This window comes from Protopterus annectens, chromosome 2.part2 (assembly GCF_019279795.1).
Source record: "Protopterus annectens isolate FY-2018-M chromosome 2.part2, PAN1.0, whole genome shotgun sequence".
NCBI classification, from domain to species: Eukaryota; Metazoa; Chordata; order Ceratodontiformes; family Protopteridae; genus Protopterus; species Protopterus annectens.
The window spans coordinates 388,450,937-388,471,925 of record NC_056730.1 but is presented as its reverse complement, the minus strand read 5'-3'; positions in this window follow the sequence as shown (position 1 = coordinate 388,471,925).

Below are 20,989 nucleotides of genomic sequence, written 5' to 3'. Positions count from 1 at the left end.
ATCTAAAGTGTAAGTTACTATTTGGCAACATGCTCATTGATAATTATAAACAGAAATAGTTATCACATCAACTTCATTTTGTTATGCAATCTTATTGCTTTTTGTCTTCACTGTTTTTAGAAATTTATCTGTATAATTTGAGGCTTTGGTTAGTTTAAAAACATATGTCAATCTTGAAGTTACTTAAAATAAAATAATATACTTAAAATATAAAGGAAGCCAAACAGCACCTGACTAAAACTCTGGTTTAAATAATTTATTTTGAATAGAAATGCTCATTTATAAATCTAAAGTAACTTGAGATTTGTTCCATTACTAAATATAAACAATAAATGGTAAAATTGCATCATAGTTGAAACTATAATGGCCTTTATTACCATCAATTACTTGAATTTGCATGGAACAAGAAATAATAGACTATTGTATTAGTTTTGATCTCTCCAAGCACATACTGTCATCCTTATAAAGATTGAATAAAATGCAGTATTTATTTAATCTCAAGATAAAATCTTATTTATCTTAGTTATCTATGATCTATATGAAATAGTTTCAATAGTTGGAACTTTCCACACTAAAATTTCTTAACTACACACTAACTTAAAAATTAAATTTTCTGTAAACTTTTACTATGAGTAAGATGTCTTCAGGACACTAAACTTTGGAGCTTTTAATTTCTTTTTAGGGCCTCAACTTAATTTTAATTTTTACCTTTTAATGGTAATTAACAATGTGTCATTAAAATATGGACTTTTCAAGAAGGGTATACAAGACTTAAATAATATAAATGTTCATTACTATATTATTCTAACATCTTTAGTCAACGAGCAAATAAGATGGACTTAACTTTTCTTTCTTTAAATGTTAATGGTTTAAATAACCCAAGGAAAATATTTAATTTACTAGAGTACCTAAAATTAAATAAAGCACAAGTAGTCTTTATACAAGAAACTCACTTTAAAACAATCAATAGTTTTAACTGGAATCCAAATGAATACTTGATACTATCTAATTCGTCACACACTAAAACAACTAGAGGTGTCTTAACACTATGAAAGGAAAACATTATTTCTCCCCAAATTATCTACAATTATGAAGATAAGGAAGGTCTTTTATCAATTATAATAATAAAATTTAGCAACAGAATCTGGACATTAGTTAATGCTTATTGGTTCCCTGGAATTGAAATAAAAACAATAAAAAAAAAACACTTACTACGTATCACTAAAAATGCTAAGGGTAGTTTAGTTATGGGAGGAGACTTTAACTGTTTATTTAGCGACTCAGAGACCTCTAACAAAAGATCTTTCCATATTACCTCTATAGGGAAACATTTTAAGAAATGGATAGAAACCTCACAATTATATGATTTATTTTATCTCAAAAATGACAACTCATTAGAATTTTCTCACTGTGATTTTAGACATAACACTCAGACTAGAATCGATAAAATTTTTATATTTCAAGATCTAAAATCAAAATGATCATACTTTACAATAATCCCATGTCCTTTATCTGATCACAATGCACTTATTTTTAACCTTCAAACGGATTTTAAGAAATTGATATTTACTAAAAGAATTCCAGCCTATATTACTAAATTAAACCAGTTTAAATCATGGTTAGACTCAGAAGTAAAATATTTCCTAGATATAAATCTAACCAGCAAGGTAAATATAGTAATTATCTGGGACGCTCTGAAGGCATATTTATATGGCAAAGTCATTATATGGTTTAATAATAAAACAAAGGAATGGGAGTCTGAATTATCTAACATACAAAAACAAATAACAATAATTAACAACAATAATACAAGATAAAATAAATAAATAAATTAAATCTTTAAATAAAAAATATAATGATATTCTAACCCACAAAACTAATTTAGCTTTAGACAAGTTAAAACTAAATTATTTCTCTGTATCTTTAAAACACATGCACAATCTAGCAATGAGAGTAAAAAGACAATCCACTGAAAATAATATTGTGAGTGTGATTCATGAAGGGAGAGGTAATAAAAAGTCTCTGATATTAGTGATATTTTGGACGCTTTTAAATATTACTTCTCAGAACAGTACAAAAATAAAGATTCTTAACATAGAACTTCAGTTTATGACCTGGACTTTTCCAAATTAAAAAACCTACCTGAAAAATTAATTAATGATATCCAGAAACAAATTTCACTAAAATAAATTGCTGAAAAAATAAAAGAAAGCAAAAATAACAAAGCTCCAGGCATAGATGGTATTATTAATGAAATATATAAATTACTACCATCCTCTGCTATATCAGTCTTACATAAAGCTCTGAATGAATCATATTTATAAGGTATAATTCCACCTTCATGGAGGTATTCATTAATTACCCCTATAATAAAATAAAATAAAGATTCTAATCTATGTAGTTCATACAGGCCAATTTCTCTGATTAATAATGATTATAAAATTTTAATGTCTGTTTTAGTTAACAGATTTAAAAAATCACTAACATATCTCATCACTGAAGATCAAACGGGCTTTATCTACAATAGACATACTCAAGACAATATTCAAAGAATCCTAACTATCATAGATATCTTAAATAGGGATAAACAAGAAGCTGTTATAATCACTCTTGACATTGAAAAAGCATTTGACTCATTAAATTGGACTTTTCTTTTTAAAATTCTTGAATCATACAAGTTTCCTTTTCAGTTCATTACTTTTATAAAAATATTTATAATAATAATCTAGCCTATGTAAAATTAGGGCCATTTATGTCTGAACCTATTGAAATTGCGAAAGGCACTAAACAAGGGTGTCCAGTGTCCCCAATTTTATTCACACTAGCAATAGAACCTTTTTCATTGGCAATCCAATTTAATAAAAAAATGAAAGGAATTAATATATAATCAATTTGAATCTAAGATAATGTTATTTGCAGACGATATCTTACTTTAATAAACTCAGTAGAATCTTTACAAGAATTAGAAAAAATTTTTTACTGTACTTCAGGATTAAAAATGAGCATTTCTAAATCTAATCACATATTACTAAATAAAAGAAAATGCAATGATACCAATTTATCAAATATAAATGAATTAATTGGGAAACAAGTATCCTTTTTTTAAATATTTAGGAATTGTATTATGTGAGAACACCGACTTAACCTTAAATATGAATTATAATAATATTGTGAACATTTTTAAAGACTCTTACACAGAAATGGAATAAATTACACTTAAAATTTGAAGATAGGCTACAATTAATTAAAATGATTTTATTACCAAAAATAAACTACATTGCATTATCTATTCCTGTATTACCCAGTAAAATTCTTCTAAGAGAGATAAATAAAATGCTCTTAAAATTTTTATGGAATCCAAAAAAAAATAGAATAACCTTACCAAATCATATTAGACATTGGGAGCTTGCAGGAATAAATTTTCCAGATTTAGAATCCTATATTAAATCTAACCTTAAAATAATCTTAAATTGGATAGATCCAAAGTTTTCTTCAGCTTGGAAGTCTCTGCATGCTACTATTATTTTAAATGAAAATAAATTATTAAAAAACATATAACTTAGTGAACAAAACAACAAACTTTGGTATGCACTTTGTGTTCACTTACAGTATAACATTATTAAACCCATAAATCTAAATTATATAAACTATATCTATAACACTTTTAGAAGTTTTATTAACAGCAATATTGATATTAAGCTATGGATCCAGTTATTATTCCCATTTAATGTTACAAAAAACATTTTTTAACAATATCAATACAGATACTCAATACTTGGGAAATGAAAAATTTTACATGTTGGTTTCATTGCACAATGAACTTAGTCATCCTCAATCCACAAAATTTAATTAAAACATTTAATTTACCAAAATCAGATTGGTTAGCTCTTAATAGCTTAATTCCATTTACTCACACTCTATGCAGAACAATAGAAAATTCTTCCTTTAAATAATTGCCTAAATTTATACTTCTTATGCACAAAACACTATATGGAGAATGTAATTGGAAGAATTTAATCTCAAAACATTACAAAATCATTATTATTTATAAAACTACTCCCAACCAGAAATTTTGTAATTTTATTACTAACGATCACACACTGTCCCTAACTCCTGAGGATAAAACTAATCTTCTACATTCCATTAAATTAACCTCCAATTTACAAGTTTGGAAGATTTTTTCCTGGAAAATTTTGCATAGAACATTTTATACCACAAATAAAATTGCTAAATTTAACATTTCTAAAGAGGTAATGTGCTGGAGATGCTCTCTAAAATGCAAGGCTGATTGGTCTCATATTTTTTATGAATGCTCTTCCATTAAGAAATTTTGGAATGAAATTGGAAATTTCCTACAAGCTATCTTTACTGATTCCTTCATATTATTCAAATCTTTAATACTTTTGAATGTAAATGAATCTATTACAATGAATAACAAAAATAAATATATTCTCTGGACAATGATGGCAGTAGCCAAAAAATGTATTACAAGAAGATGGAACTCATCCTCCACTCCAACCTTTGAAGACTTCATAATTCTACTGGACGAAGTAGCCCTAATGGAAATAAAAGCCAAAGAACTAAGAATTTTTCCTAGAAAATGGACTAATAATCCTTGGGAGAAAGTCCTCTCTCTTATTAAGACAATTCATATGTACTATCATCTATTTAATCAAATTGGAAAAAAGAAATACTGGAGATTGTATAACCTTATCTATATGTTTATATTATATTGTTATTCCCTTATTCTTTGATCTTGAGGCCTTTATAAAATTGTACATAGTTTATCAATGTTTGTCATTTAAATTTGTTTTTCTTCTTGGTGAAAAATTTAATAAAAAAGTTTGAATTAAAAAAAAATGTTAGTCTTCTAAAATATTTAATAACTACCTTTGTGTGCAGTCTTCTAAAATATTCCTTAGTTTTGCTTGTATTTCTTAATGTTTTATTTTCAATCTTTCATCAATTCCCAAATATTATATACTCTGTCCCACTCAGGTTCCTTTATATCACCTTCCTGTTCCAGACCATGTTCTTGGTGCTGCAGCTTTCATGATTTCAATGTTGCTTTTACACATTTATCAAAACTAAATGACATTCTTATATAATCTGAGAAAGTTTTGACCACTTGCAGTTGTGGTTTCAGCTCCTCATCTGATGAACTGTTTTAAATCATCCACAAAAAGAAGATGACGAGTCTTTAAATTTTGTTGTTTTCTGGGAGCGAAATTGTAACCATCACCTCATCTGTTAAATAGGCAGCTTAATAGGTTAAGGACAAGACAAAGGACAGAAGTGACAAAGAGCCACCTTGAAATATCTCCCTTTGAATTTTAATCCCTATAATAAATTGCCCGTTATCATGGCTTAGCTGGAAAATGCTTTTTCACTATTTCATGGTTACTGTACTATAATTGATCAATATAGGGTGTGTCTTATGCATCTGTTAGCACTCCTTTATCCATAACTGTGGGATGCTGTCAAATGCTTTTTGTAATCTATCCATGCTATACTTAGATTCTTCTCCTTTTTACAATTCTCCTTTATGACTTTATTTAACAGCAAATGATCTTTTGTTCCATATGACTTTCTTTTACCCTCTTGTTCTATTGCCATGATTGAACTTTTTTCTAAATGACTATAAATTCTGTCAGTATCAATTTATACATCATCGGAAGGAAAGTTATTGGTCTATAGTTTCAGGATAGTTTGTAGGTTCACTCATAAGGAGGAGTATAATTTTTCCTATTGTTAAACAGGTCGGTGTCTGTTCAGGATATGCATATAAGTAGTTCTTACTCAGGGCTAAATTTTTTTTAAAAGATGTTAATACTTTTAGCCAGAAGTTAGGTACTGCATCTGGGCCTGGCGTTTCCATTCGGGAGCTTTTCTTAATTTTGTTTCAGTTTCTTTGACAGTTACTTCATCCCATCTCGTATCCTGTACATTTGAACCTCTTACTGTTTCTTTTACTTCTTCTATCCATTCACCATCTTTGTTATGTTCCATAGAGTCTTCATAGATATTTCTTCAAAATGTGCCTATTTCTTCTATTTTGGTGGTGTTTCTATTCCTTCTGCTTTGCTTCCCAATTCTCTATAAAACTTTTTTGGGTCACGTGTGATTTCATTATTTTGTACTTTTCCTTTATATTTATTCGCATATCTTCTAAGTTTTTCTGCCTGTGCTGATATCTTTAGTTTATTGTTTGCAATGGTGTACAATAGATCATGGTCTGTTCTGATACTGCATGTTGCTTTTATCACATCTTTCTTTCTAAGTATTTTGGTTGATCTGTTCCCTCTTCTATACTCTTTTAACAGTGACATTTCTTGTCTTAATTGCTTTATAATTTTCTCTAGTTGATGCTTCCATGATGACATTTGATTTCTTCCCTTCCTTTCCCTTATTGCTCTTTGTTTGTGTCGCAAAATGTTATCTGTTATTAACTTAGCTGCACAGTAATATATCTTATTTACTTCTCTTATATCACATGAATTTTTGTTAATACTCTTGATTATTGTGTTCATTTGTTTTATCTGACATTTTGGGTCTTATTGACTTTCTGTAATCTAGTTCTTTCATTGATCTTAATATGTTTACCCATTGCAGAGGTTATATCTGAGCTATATAGTATTTATTCATAGGTTCGTACTAGGCTAACTGCCCTTATGAGCCATTTTAAGCCTAGTCAGTTATCCCTTGTGAGACTCAAACCCTTTACCTTGTATTTGTAAGGCAAACACCTTAGCCATTAGGCCACCCTCCCAATCCCATCTCTATTAAATCAAGGAACTCTTTCATTAGATCAATTTATTCTAAACTGAGGGCACATTCTTTGCTCTCTGTTTCCTACGGGTACTCTACAGAAAGTTCCAAAACATCTTCCTGTGACATATTCTCTTCAGCTGCATCCTGCATCATCCATTGCTCTTTCTTATGGGAACTCACTGGCCTATCACTCCACAACATTGACTGTGCCAGAGTTGCCACTGTTTCCTGCTCCTTCCCTTGCCTTGGAACTCCAACTGAGTTTTTGTACTGGTTTCCTACTGAAGAGTCTAGGTTATCTTCATGTGGCAAGTAATCAGATGCTTCCTGTTCCACCTGTTTCTCATTAAATTGGGGTCTCATTGTTCCAGTTCCATCATGCTGCAGTATTACCAGAGATGGATTTTCTGCACTAAATCTTCCGTTTCACTTGTAATCCATAATTTCAGTTTCTATTTCTTTAACTTCTCCATTACTAATCCTCTTTTCTACTTTCCCCCATTGTTTTCTTATTTTTGTATTGTGAAATTTTCCATATGTAGATGCCTTTGCCTGTATTTCTCTCCAAATATCTTTCGTGATGCTTTTTTTGTATTGATTAGTTTTGCTTTCTCCTTTGCATAAATAGTGCACCATATTAAATCTCTTTTTATTTCCCATGTCCATATTACTTCTTCAGATGTCTCCCATCCCACCTTTTTCTCCTTACTTTGATGACTCATTGTTTCATCATGCTGTGACATTGGCTTATAGATTAGTACTAGGCTAACTGCCCTTGTGAGCCATTTTAAGCCTAGCTAAGTATCTCTTGTGAGACTCAAACCCTGCACCTTGTGTTTGTAAGGCAAACACCTTAACCATTAGGCCACCCTCCCACCCCGTAAGCTGGGATAGACTTTCTACACTAAATCATTTAATTCACAGGTATTCCATAATTTCACCTTCTATTGGTTTAACTTCTATTTTAGTAATTTTCCTTTCTGCATTTCCCCTTTGTGATCTTATGTTTTGTATTGTGAAATTTTCCATATCTGGGGGTCTTTGCCTCTATTTCTCTTCAAATATCTTTGGAGCTTCTTTTGGCCTTTTCCTTTGCATAAATATTGTACTATATCAGATCTCTCTTGCCCATGTCCATATTTCTTTTTTATACCTTTCAAAAATATTTTTGCACTTCCTGCATTGCTTCTTTTTCCAAATGGCCCAAAGTTTCTTGGTGTATATAATGTTTTTCATGGATCTGCATTTGAAGATTTTGACGGTTTTACTTGTGCAAGTATTTTTCTTTCCTCTAATTTCTCCTTTAATCTTTTTGAATATCTTCTATCTGGAAATTCTGGGCTTCTTGCATAATATTAACAATGCATCATTTCTTCCTTATCCTCAATAATCTACTCTATTACCTTTATTGCTGTTTTTTGTCTGGTCAGTTTTTGTAGATTTTTATGAACTACTACTTCCTTCTACAATGGGGAGGGGGGCGCATCCTTCCCCTGGGCCTGACCTAACCCCATTATAGAAATGGTTCCCTGTCTTGAAGATTCTATACTGTCATTTATTTCTAGTCCTGGCACCAGTGCATATACCATTATTTGGCACATTTTTTTAGCCTGGGACTTGTGCGTCTAGCTGTTTTTTTTTTTTATTTTTTAACCCACTTCTGTCCATGATACATGCTATATAAAATACAGTCTGTATATCTGTGTCATCTAGGTCAGATTTTGCGAAAACAGAAGCCACATCGTTAAGATAGTCACCAAGACTTTAGGATTAATTCAGTTTCAGTAATACTACTCTGCTTTGCTTGCTGATTTTATTATCCTCTTCATCCAGAACCCTATATAAAATACAGTCTATATATCAATGCTGTCTTGGTGAGATTTTGTAAAAACAGGGTCCAGCTCATGAAGGCACTCACCAAAATTTGAGGATGAATTCAGTTCCAGCAAAACTACTCCTCTTTATTTGCTGATTTTATCATCTCTCCATTAGGACCCTATCATCTGTCCATTTGGGTCCTTCATCTCTCCATTCAGACCCTATCATCTCTCCATTAGGACCCATGGCTACGGTATGAGAGAAATGATGCAGGAGCATTAGAAAGCAGTATATCATTATGCAGTGCAATCTTACTTTAGCAAATAGGAGGGAGGCATTAGCCACACTCAGTAGCATGCAATACTGAGTCAAACTGCTATTTGAAACTATTGGAAGTGGCTAACAGGATGGCCATCTCTATCTGGTCTTAGGGTTAGGGACATTGATTTATGGTTTTCAAAAAAATGAAATGCTGTTTTCATGTGATGAAATCTGGAAAATTATAACTGTGTATTTTCTGTTCATTACCATGATTTCATTTCTTATGCATTTCTCGATATATTGAAAATTAAATCAAATTATACGGATACAAAACCTTCAATAAACCAAAATGGCAGTATTGCAAATAATAAGTATGAGCAGAAATACAGGTTTTGGTGAAAGAGTGATCTGGACTAAAATGCCAAATTCTATGAAAATCATATGTTTTTCCAATACTCCTACAGAACAAATTTGTCATTTACTGGTATTTCCCCAGATAAGTGGAAATTCAGTGTCCTGGGTATTGTCTCAGTGATACAAATCCATCTCGAGTGCTTCCATCCATATTTACTTGATTCTGATGAGACCCATGTTGCATGCATTGCAGGAAAACTGTTGAAAGCATTTCAAGCTGATGAACAAACTGTGTATGTGTGCAAAGCTGAGCATCACATCTTGGCCATTCTCTCTTCATATTATGATTTACAGATATCACCCCATCATTTTTCAAACTACATTTAAATGCCAAGCTTGCTGTTAAGTGTTAACTCAGCAAGTATCCACAACAGATTAGAGAATACACACACACACATATGTGTATATATATATATATATATATATATATATATATATATATATATATATATATATATATATAAAATGCTACTGCATTTGCAGATTTTTTTTCCTTGTGTTGTCTGATTCTGCTCAAAAGTGCTGCTGCATTGGGTCTACTACAGAAGAACGAACCGCCACAACAATGAAAGTTAAATAACCGAGACCGGAACACCAAAATCACACATGCACGAAATCTCACATCACCGTAACCCACATACATGAAAGGCAGGAATTCCCACATCACCGTAACCCAAATATACGAAAGGCAGGAAATAGACTGTCAGGTATCAATTAAGTCAGTAGCACTTTAAAAGGCAATGGGAGGCATGTAGCATTTTACCTTGTACCTATGTGAAAGATGGAGACTACAGGAGCGGAAGGGCCAGGAGTTATCAGAAATGTCTACAAAACAGTGAAATCCCAAAAAAGTAAGCAACTACTACTTGTAGAAGGCTATCTGTACCATTTAGAAAGGAGTAAGGATAGTAGACGGTACTGGGGTTGCAAGTACAAAATCTCACAGAAGTGCAGAGGAAGAGCGGTAACAACACTCCTAGCTGATGGAGACAAACTAGAGAAAAGTGCTAAACACAACCACCCTGGTGACCCTGCAGAGATTGATAAGTACACAGTGTGCCATGATCTGAAAGTGAGGGCAGCATACAGTAGAGATACCCCATGCCTATTAGTGGAGAATGCTTTGGCATCAACATCCCTCGATACAATCCATACTATACCCATCAGAAAAGCTCTGCTTCAGCAGATCGGTAGGGTAAGCAGGAAGTTAAGCACAGAGGATGACAGAGAAGTGTTGACACTGGGCACAATAGACTTTGAGAATTACCCGCTCAAAAGTGGGATATTTCTACATAAAACCATGTGTGATCCAGCAACCAACAATATTGTAGTAGTGTTTACCACCCAGAATAACCTACATGATCTCAGTATAGCTGGAATATGGCTTATGGATGCCACTTCCTTCAATAAAGGTGTTACCTGTAGGCAACTTTATAGCATCCATGGTCTTGTGAAGTATGGCAGCCACAGCAAAGCAGTACCATTATTGTTCACTCTAATGTCAAATAAATCACTCCGGTCATATAATTATTTATGGCATTGTGTATTCCTTATGATGTCTGAGTAACAGTTTGACATGAATGTACGTTTTGTACTGTGTGATTTTGAGGTTGCAACAGTGAAGAGAATATGGCTAAATGTTGCCGGTGCAAAATCCAAAGGCTGCCTATTTCATTTTGGCAAGAACCTATGGAGGAAGGTCCAGTCATTAGGTCTGGCCAGTCTATACAACACCAATCAATGTTTTCAGCTGGCTGTAAAGAGCTTGGTTGCCCTTGCATTTCTACCTGAAGGTGAGGTATGTACAGTCTATCAGATACTACAGGAGACATTCCCAGCAGATGGTAAGGAACTGTTAAAATATTTTTCTGACTGGTCTGTGTATGGCAAATTGCATAAGTTCAATACACGTACTGCATCTAGTGTGAGATTCCCACCACTCTTCCAAATCAGCTTTTAGAATGTGTCAGAATTAAATGATCTGCTTCTGCCATGCACACAGAACTCTGTGGAGGCGTGGCATCACCGTCTTAAATGCTTGATAGGTACTAGAGGTATGGATTTGCATGCACTCTTATGTGCCCTAGTTAGAGAACAGGACAGGGTGTATGAACTCCACGTCAGAATGGCTACTGGCTGTCCACCCTCTCCAAAAAAGCATAAGCTTATTGCCTGTCATTTACAATTTCAATGGGTCCTAGCCAATAAGGATGCATACTCCAGTACTGAGTTCTTGAAAGCCATTTCAAGGTTGCTGAAGATCTGAAGGGATACACTTCCTGATTGTTCATATTGTACATATTGCATATCAGTAGAACGTGGTTTAGTTACATATTGCCATACCACCAGCGGTCTAGAAGGATATGGTACAGTGGTTACTATGGTGGATAGTGTGCTTACGGTACTACGGAACAGGTGTATATTTCGTGGGTAGATACGATATGGCACTACTGCATTGATTCCTCACAGGTTGTATAGATCCCTTTGAGTGGATATATGTTGGCAGTCGTCTAGTTATGTGTTGGCAACGATGTTGGTATGTAGTGATTACCACATGCATTCATAGGTGGAATGTTGCAACTCTAATATTCTATGGTTGGCAGTCGTTGATGACGTATCACAGGTGTATATGTGTATTGTGTGCAAATACATGTATACACCCGTGATACATCATCAATGACGTATCATGGGTGTATACGTGTATTGTGTGCTAATATATTGTGTACATTTCATTCCATGTTCTGATGTTGCTGACCAATGTGAGTGGAGATATTACTGTTGTGACAACTAATAGGGACTGCCTAAGCAACCTGTCAGCAGCAGGCATTATTCAGGTATGTTTGGGGAATCGCATTCCACGGAGATGTCCTTGGCAGAGCATCAAACCTCAGACTACCACAGCATCTATGGTATATTTTGAGTGCAATGTACATATACAAAGCATTGTGGATGTTGCAGGATGTTACTTTTGTTTAATAATTACATTGGACTGTGGGATTTGTGTATTTTGGAGCACTTTCATGGATGTCGGTGATTACTACTATTGGTGATTTGAGTGACGGGATTATGTCATTCGGTTATGTGTTAGTCGGGATTCTGGGTGTTGGCAATGTGCAAGCTCGTGCATGTGTGGTTTCGGTGTTTTGGTCTCGGTTATTTAACTTTTGGTGTTGTGACGGTTCGTTCTTCTGTAGTAGACCCGCTGCATTACATGATGACAGATCTATGTAGGATAATCTCCATTGGACAGACTTCAGGCTTATAGAGTTTGTAGGAAAACCTTAGCTAAATTCTAAAGTTTATTTAATTTTTGATTTGATAATGGCATAAGTGAAGTAATTCAAATACATTTCAGACACATATGACACTAAATAGAAGTAAAAGATTACAACACATAGAGTAGAGTGGCATCATACAGCAGACACTAATTTTGCATATATAGGAACTGCATATTTCATTTACTTGTAGGGTATTATGAACATACGTTTGTTGCTGACTGCCATATGAATAGTTTAACAGGCACATACCTAGTGCTCAGTCAGCATGTAAACAGATTAATATAGGTTTCAATTTTAATTTTTAATTCAGTTATCATGCTTAAGCCTAACCATGTTATAATTAAACACATCCAACACTAAAAACATTTAACATACAAGTACACATTTTTAAGTTCTGCTTTAAAATATTCATTTTGTTCATTGTGGTGGGCATTCTTGTGTGTTTTATGGACTGTTAGTACTGTTAAGATGGGTTAGTCTAAGTAGTGGTCAACATGTACAGTTTGGTGTCAAAAGTAATATAAAAATGTGGTAAAACATATAATCGATACTTACAGACTTAAGCGCTATGTAGACCAGTATCAGTGCAGCTTGATGTTGATTTGCTGCATAATTGAATTTGTATAATATGAAGTTAAAGTTAACATGCACAGTTCAAGATATGGCTAGCATTCAGTAAAGCTGTGGTGGTATGGTCTGTTGAATGTAGCCTAGTTCTTAGTTGGATTTGCAAGATGGAATAGATTCATAATGTTAATGTGCTCTACTTGTAATAGATTCATAATGTTAATGTGCTCTACTTGTAATAGATTCATAATGTTAATGTGCTCTACTTGTAATAGATTCATAATGTTAATGTGCTCTACTTGTAATAGATTCATAATGTTAATGTGCTCTACTTGTAATAGATTCATAATGTTAATGTGCTCTACTTGTAATAGATTCATAATGTTAATGTGCTCTACTTGTAATAGATTCATAATGTTAATGTGCTCTACTTGTAATAGATTCATAATGTTAATGTGCTCTACTTGTAATAGATTCATAATGTTAATGTGCTCTACTTGTAATAGATTCATAATGTTAATGTGCTCTACTTGTAATAGATTCATAATGTTAATGTGCTCTACTTGTAATAGATTCATAATGTTAATGTGCTCTACTTGTACATAATTAGGCCAGTAATGTTCCTTATTGCTATATGGAATTCAGTCCACATTTGAGGTGATAGTAGGGAGAATGCTCTGGTACCCGTATGTGACTTTCCCCCTGTTTGATCAAGCATCTAATCAGTGTGTGCTTGTGAACTGAAAGGGTTGGCTGTAATGTCAAGAGGCATAATAGATAAGTCACAGAGAGATAGAAGATATGCTGTAACCTCCAAGTGGTCTAGAATCACAGTGATTACACTAGAACTTATGTTTACCTCATGGCATGGAAATCACTATTAGCATTAAAACTATATACCTATAGACGATGTCCCCCTTTTTAAATCAAGGTATATTTTTATGAGGCACATCCATTATGTTACACTCATAAACTAATAAAATATTGAACATAAGCCTTAATACTATGGCTCCCTATTGAAATCTTGACACTTGAAATGCTGAATGCTGACAAGCCAAAAAAAGAATAAAAACACAGGAGAAGAACACATCTCAAAAACTGTTCTCTTTAAACTTCTTTTTGAAGGAGGGAAGCCTCCCTGCATCCCCCATGTGGGATCAAGCTCCCCACACCCCCTGAATGTACATATATACCAACTCCAAGATTGCCATACCTTGGAGAAAAGGGAATATTCCGAGAAATGGCATCTCGGACTTAGTATATGTAAGTCTATTCTTTAGGCCATTCAGTCTCCAAGAGCAAGTCCCAACATTTCAAATGGTTACCTAATACTACACTAGGCATAATAAGGGCTGTTTACATCGACATCAAACATTTTAACATGTTCATTCATATTTTCAATCTCTGAAATGTTTCTATTAACACAACTATTTGCAGTGGGTGTCCAGTGTTGCTTTTATAGATTTTTAGATTCATAGATATTCCAAAGCCACTGAGTCTCATGACAATTTATGCCTTGCCAGTACCCTCCCTCAGGCCACACCTCCTTTAACCAGGAGGGCCATACCAATCAATCTCAAGGTAAATTTGTGGATACCTATGCCGTCATCTAGGTTATGTTTAAACGATGTTAGTGAAGTAAATAGTGTGGGAAGAAATAGCCAGGGAATTGTTATAGCTAGGCTTGTATAGGCCCAAGGGCTGATAGCCTAATACCAACCTATGAACCTATGAACCTATGAACCTATGAATCATTGCACTTAACATGCAGGAGAAGTTTATTCCAGAGGTACAGGGTTACAAACTTGTTCCTCCATCATGTTTTATTTATTTACATTTGGTGAAGATTTATGTCCCTGGTTCTGGCATTGATGGAGCCATTGACGTTTAAGAGATATAGGAGATCCAGGGCAACAGGTCTCTATTGTCACAGTAAATGAGACCGACATCACCCCTGAAAAATCTGTAAGGCACAGAAAAAGGGATAGAGCTTGTAGCCTTTTTTCAAAGCTCATGGACTTTAGGCCGGTGATCTTTTTGGTTAGGAGCCTTTGGAACAGATCTCGCTATACAACAGCTTTTTTTTTTTTTTTTTTTTGCACAGCTTCAGAGATCTCAGTGTATAGGTTCATAGGTAGTTATTAGGAATGTAGTCCAGGAGACCATTCAGGAGCTTGTCCCAATTTCCCAACTGCCCCAGAGCACTTTCTGATTAAGTGACGAAGAAGGTCACACAACAGCTCAACAAAAGCTATGGGAATAAAACCCTGTGCCACAAGAAGCAGCTCTTTAATGGTTCATCATCTTATTCTTGTGTGCTAACTGCCAGACTAATATCTGCAACTCCTGCTTTATTTTATTGGATAAAGACTGCTTAAGATACTTCTAGTTGTTCATCTTCCTAGAACTTTATTCTCAACATACCTGTTTTGCTCAGTATCTACAATTTCTTCTAACCTGCATACCATTTTCTTCACAAACTACATGTAATCTTGATTTAGTCATCTTTTCAACTATATTAACTTCTAGCTACAGACTTTTCCAAGGCTTTTTGAATTCAAGTTCTGTCTCCATCCTGTAAATCTGGTAGTGAAATACAGTTTCTATCTTGGATTGTTTCAGGGAACTTGGAATAATAACCCACACATATAAAATGTGATATTCATATGAAATGGAACAAATCTGCAGCTACTCTTCTCAGTGGGTGTATGGTTAATTGTCAAATGGACTAAATATCAAATGGCACATTATCAAACCCTAATTGTCGAATGTCCATCCATCAAACCAGCACTTCATCAAACCTGTGAGATGGGGAAAGTAACTAGTTGGCCAACACTTCCCCATCTCACAAATGTCACTATTTCAAACCCATCCACGTAGGGGGCAAAGTTTCACCCCCCCAACCCCCTAACTATATATACCAACTCTGAGGTCACACTACAGTGGGGAAAAGTGAGATAGGAATGTGCTGGCCAACTAGTTACTTTCCCTGTCTCACAGGTTCAACAAAGTGCTGGTTCAATGGATGGATGTTTGATGATAAGGTTTCAATAATGTGTTGTTCGATGGTTAGTCCATTCAACAATTAACCATAGACCCCTTCTCATTTGAGTATCTGGGACTGCATCTCTAAATGTACATCAATATGGTTTTAAACAAAAACATCACTACACTTTTGAAACTCTACTCAAAGAATATGTAGTTCTAACAGTTCTTTATGCTTCTATGGTATCACTTTTAGAGTACATTTCTACAGACAAAGTAACACCATCTGCAGAGTCTCAGAGGTATCTTGTAGATAAGACTTTCTGAATATGTTTTATAAGTGTTTGTTGCCTTATCTATCTGGAATCTTTTACTACAGATATGACTATGAAATTTCTGACATCTGTATATTACTCCTTATGTTATTTTTCTATTCGAACATATCTCTTTTATGCATCTGTAAATACTCTTGACCCATATGTAAGTAGTTTATTTATTTATGTAAGATTATAGCTCCAATACCATATAACTGACATATACTTGCAAAACAACTGGCTTGCTTGTACCATGGTACTTTAATCCTGTATCTTTTTTCACTAGATTTTCGAGTATCTCAAAACTCTTCCTGTTCAGGTCTCCATTTCCAGGTTATATCTTGCTCTATTATCACTTTTAGATACATGTTCACATCAAACATATTATGTACACACTTTGTAAGATACTGCATTACTACTTAAAGTATCTACAATGCCTACTTGTTTTCTGGTCTTGGCATTTGCATAACTGGTCAGACATTTTCTGGATCAAGTTTCTGATTCTCTGACATTAGACTGGTCCTATGTATTTCAAACTTGTCATTCAGATTTTATATTACTCTTTTTCAACTTGAACTTATGTCTTAAACTTTTAAGACCATAATCTTTCTTTTATCATGTTTTTTTTTTGTGTATGATCATGCTATGATATGTAATTTATTATTATTATAACACCTTTGAATTCTTCAATTACACTTTGCAATGTCTGTGGTGCTGCTGAAATATTAAAAATAAGTCTAGGGAAACTTTACCTTCATAGTGGCATATTAAATGTACACAGTTTGGAGTTTGGTTCATCTAGTCTTATTTACTAGAAACTATAGTCTACATTTAGTACTGAAAAAATAGCATTTAGCACTCTTGACACCACTTCAGCTTTGTTAAATAATGTGCAACCCTTTCCTTTAATCACTACACTTAGATCTTGTGGATGAAAACAAATGCAAATCTTGTGTTTCTTTACAACATTGACTATACATTTCAACTATTGTGATGGCTTGTGTTGCTTTTTAATGACACCAATGCATTTCATAGTCTTCATTTCCTGTTCAACTCTACATCTAATTACTACTGATACTTTTTAGATTCATTTACTACTGGCATTTCTTCAGGTTTTATTTTGGTTTGAAATTCTGTTGGGAAGCTTCCTACAATGTGAACAAACCAGCGTAGTGATGCAGAATGTTATTGTTATGGCTTTGTACAGTATGAGAAATGTCTATGTGACTGAGTGATTGATTCTGAACAAATGCAATCTTTGGTTTCATGCATGATTTTTTTTTTACCATTCCTAGCTTCTCATAAGGCCCATAACCCAAAGTATTAGGACAATTCACTTTTTCACTGATACTTTTATTAACAGTTTTACATCAGGCCATCATAAAGATTCCCAATCAACAACACAACAAAGAAAGCTCATTACTTAGTACAACGTTACCAAATCACCAGGCTCAATCAGTAGTTCAGGCATCTGAAGTTCTGTCAGGGAAGGATGGATGTGTTCATCCTGAGGACAAGAAGGGTAGTATGTCTGCTTGGGGCACATACTAAGTGTCAGTTTTCCTGGTGAAGAATGGGAAACAACTGCAACATGCTTTCTGAGGGTAGGTTGGGCGTCTTATTTATGTCAGCCCATTGCATAAGGAGTTGTTTAGTATTGGCACCCATTGCACATCCCTCCCTTGGTGTATTATTAGGCACATGTAAGGACAGGTCTAAGAATAGGAAATACTCCCATATCAGCAGTATGATACTGCCTTGAGACACACTAATCACACCACCCAATGCAGAACACATCCTGGAGAGTCAGAAAGGGAAAGTGACCAAAAAGCTGAAGAGAAGTACAGATTTTAGCTGACAACTGTGTCAGGACAAACAGAGCAAAATAAATAAATAAATAATCACAGTGAATGCTTAACAACAGCCCAGACAACAGATGTGAGACACCAATAACATAAAGAGTTAGTTGCTCTGAATTTTCTTAAGGTCCATGTGTTACATGCACCAAAGGAATTCATTTCACCATCTGTTTTTTTTTTTTTTATTCTATATTCTGCTGTACTGCTTTCTGGTTAGTAAATTTGCTGCAATAACTCTTCCAGGGAGTCCATATTTTTCCATGCATTGGCAATGACTGTTTTCTCAACTAACAGTAGGAGATGCAACAAGCCTTTTTTCATTTTCCCCAAGGAGAGATTCAGATCATATCTAGTCAAGAAAAAGGGATGGAGGAAGAATTATCCTGTCTGGCCATAGTTCAATACAAATGAATTTATCATATGCAGTAAAGAAACGGGAAGGTGAAAGAGTTATCCTGTCTGGCCATAGTGTCCTACAAATTAATTGAATATCAGTTTTAAAAGCTTCAGGGCAATCACTCCTCCTGCATTTCCCCTCTGCATCTTCAACATTCAGGACTAACTGCCAAAAATGAACAGAATAATATAGTGGAAGTGAAAAAATATTTGAAAAGGCATTGTCATAAAAAAGAAACCTCCTGAATTTTGTAGTATTGTACTTTAATGGGGGGGGGGGTAATTAAAGTAGGCCAGACATCTTGAGACATTTGAAGGTTTACATCTCTCTCTGTCTCTCCCAAAGCATCTTATTCCTCACAGTAAGTTGTGTCATAGATCATATTAGAATCTTCTAGAGATTAGAGGTCACCCCCTTAGAGAGAGACAAACTTATCCTTAATTTAGTCAACCATAGACCCCAAAGTGATACATCTTATTTGTACCAATTCTAAAGAGTTTTCCTCCCAGAGGTTTTTAACCAGTGCTATAAATACACTTTTCATCATATTGCTGTATTGCAAATTATTTTTGCAAATTCATGCCAGGGCATCAAACATCCTAATACCCTAGAAACAATTGTTCCCAAAATACTAGGTTTGGAAATGTATTTAACTTTCTGAACATTCGTTTATCTGGGATTTCCAAGTTCTTAGATTGCCTGATCAGGGTTAAGTCTTCAGTCCAGTTCATTGAATTATTTTCTGTAAAAGCCCAATAGGTTAGATTAATGACTCATAGTGCAATTGTTCTTGTTGTATGGCCTAGTAATTTGTTACAGTCCTGCAGTTTCTTATAAATGAATGTATTCCTCCAATTTGTTACATCAGTGGTTTCCACAAAATGCGAGTTCTCAGGAGCTAAGTGTTCATGTACTAGTTTAAGCTTAGCAGTTCTGTTATATAGCTCAGATTGGGGGTGACCAATCCTCCAGTGTAGCTAGCAGAACAAATAGATTCCCTTACAGTGTGGGCTTTTCCCCATTCCATAAGAAATTAGTAGTCAATCTCTTCAAAGTAGAGAAAAACTCCGGGGGAGAATGGAATAACCTGTTAGGTGTAAAGAACCAAGGAGAATAAGCCATGCCAAGGTCTGCATTCATTGCTGGAAGTCAAGGCTTAAGCTTTTCCATCTCTGTAAGAGGCATTTGGCCAATATCTCACTGAAAGTAGGTTACAATGTGCCCTGCAGGGAACTGCTTAGCTTTATTCCCACATATGTAACTTGGGTAGGCTTATCTACAAAGGTGTAAATTTCAGCCAGTGTTGGTTAAGGGTTCTAATTAATTCTAAGCGTTTCAGTTTTATCGGTGTTAGTCTTGCACCCTGTCATTATATCTCTCAAGTGTACAGATTTTTGCAGAATGTCCAGATTTTGACCTTATATTTTTGGTCTGTTTTTCATACAATTGTGGTTTTCGAGCAAATTAGTGGTAAATCATTAAAGACTGAAGTTAGAAAATAATGACAGACACTTGTGTTTTTAACTTCATATCCTTCAGAAAATTCATACTAATGCAAAACCTGTTATTCTATTAACTTTCTAATTTTGTAAAAGCAATATTTAAAAATTGTCCCTATTTTGGAGCCTTTGTCTCACTTTTATTGATGACTTTGTCCAGATTTCTTGATCTAAGAGGTTGCGATGTATGCCTGTCAGGGTACCAAAAACTTCTAGGTCACTGAGAGTTAAAGATAGGTCTTGATCAGGGATTGAGAGATACAGCAATAAATCAGCTGAAAAAAAGCAAATGTTTAGTATGATGATTGTTTATATGATATATCTCATAAAAGTCAGGCTTTTCAGTTGCCTGTTAAAGGTTCTATATATAGATTGAATAACAAAGGGGAAAGGGACAGCCCTGCCTAGTTCCCATGAAAAATTCTGTATTAGAGGAAAGCCTGATGCAAACATTTGTATGAGCTATACATAAAGTTTACAAAGTTCGAATGAGAAAACATTGTTCATACTAACATATAACTAAGACATATCATTCATATAATACACCAATATGCTGTGACCAAGCCAGATGTAATTGGAGCATAAACAAAAGACTAATGTTAAAAGTGAAAATGGTTAAGTTTAAGAGGTCAATTGTGAAACAAAAAGTTGTTAAGATGATTACAGGTAAAAATGTCTATGAATATAAGACACTAGTGGAATGGTAACCAGTCTTCAACTAGTTCATAGTCAAAAGGGAAAAAGTTATGTTTAAGTACTTTAAAAAGGGAATAGAAATTTGTGTGACCTTTGCTCCAACACATAACTGAAACCTGAGAATTACCAC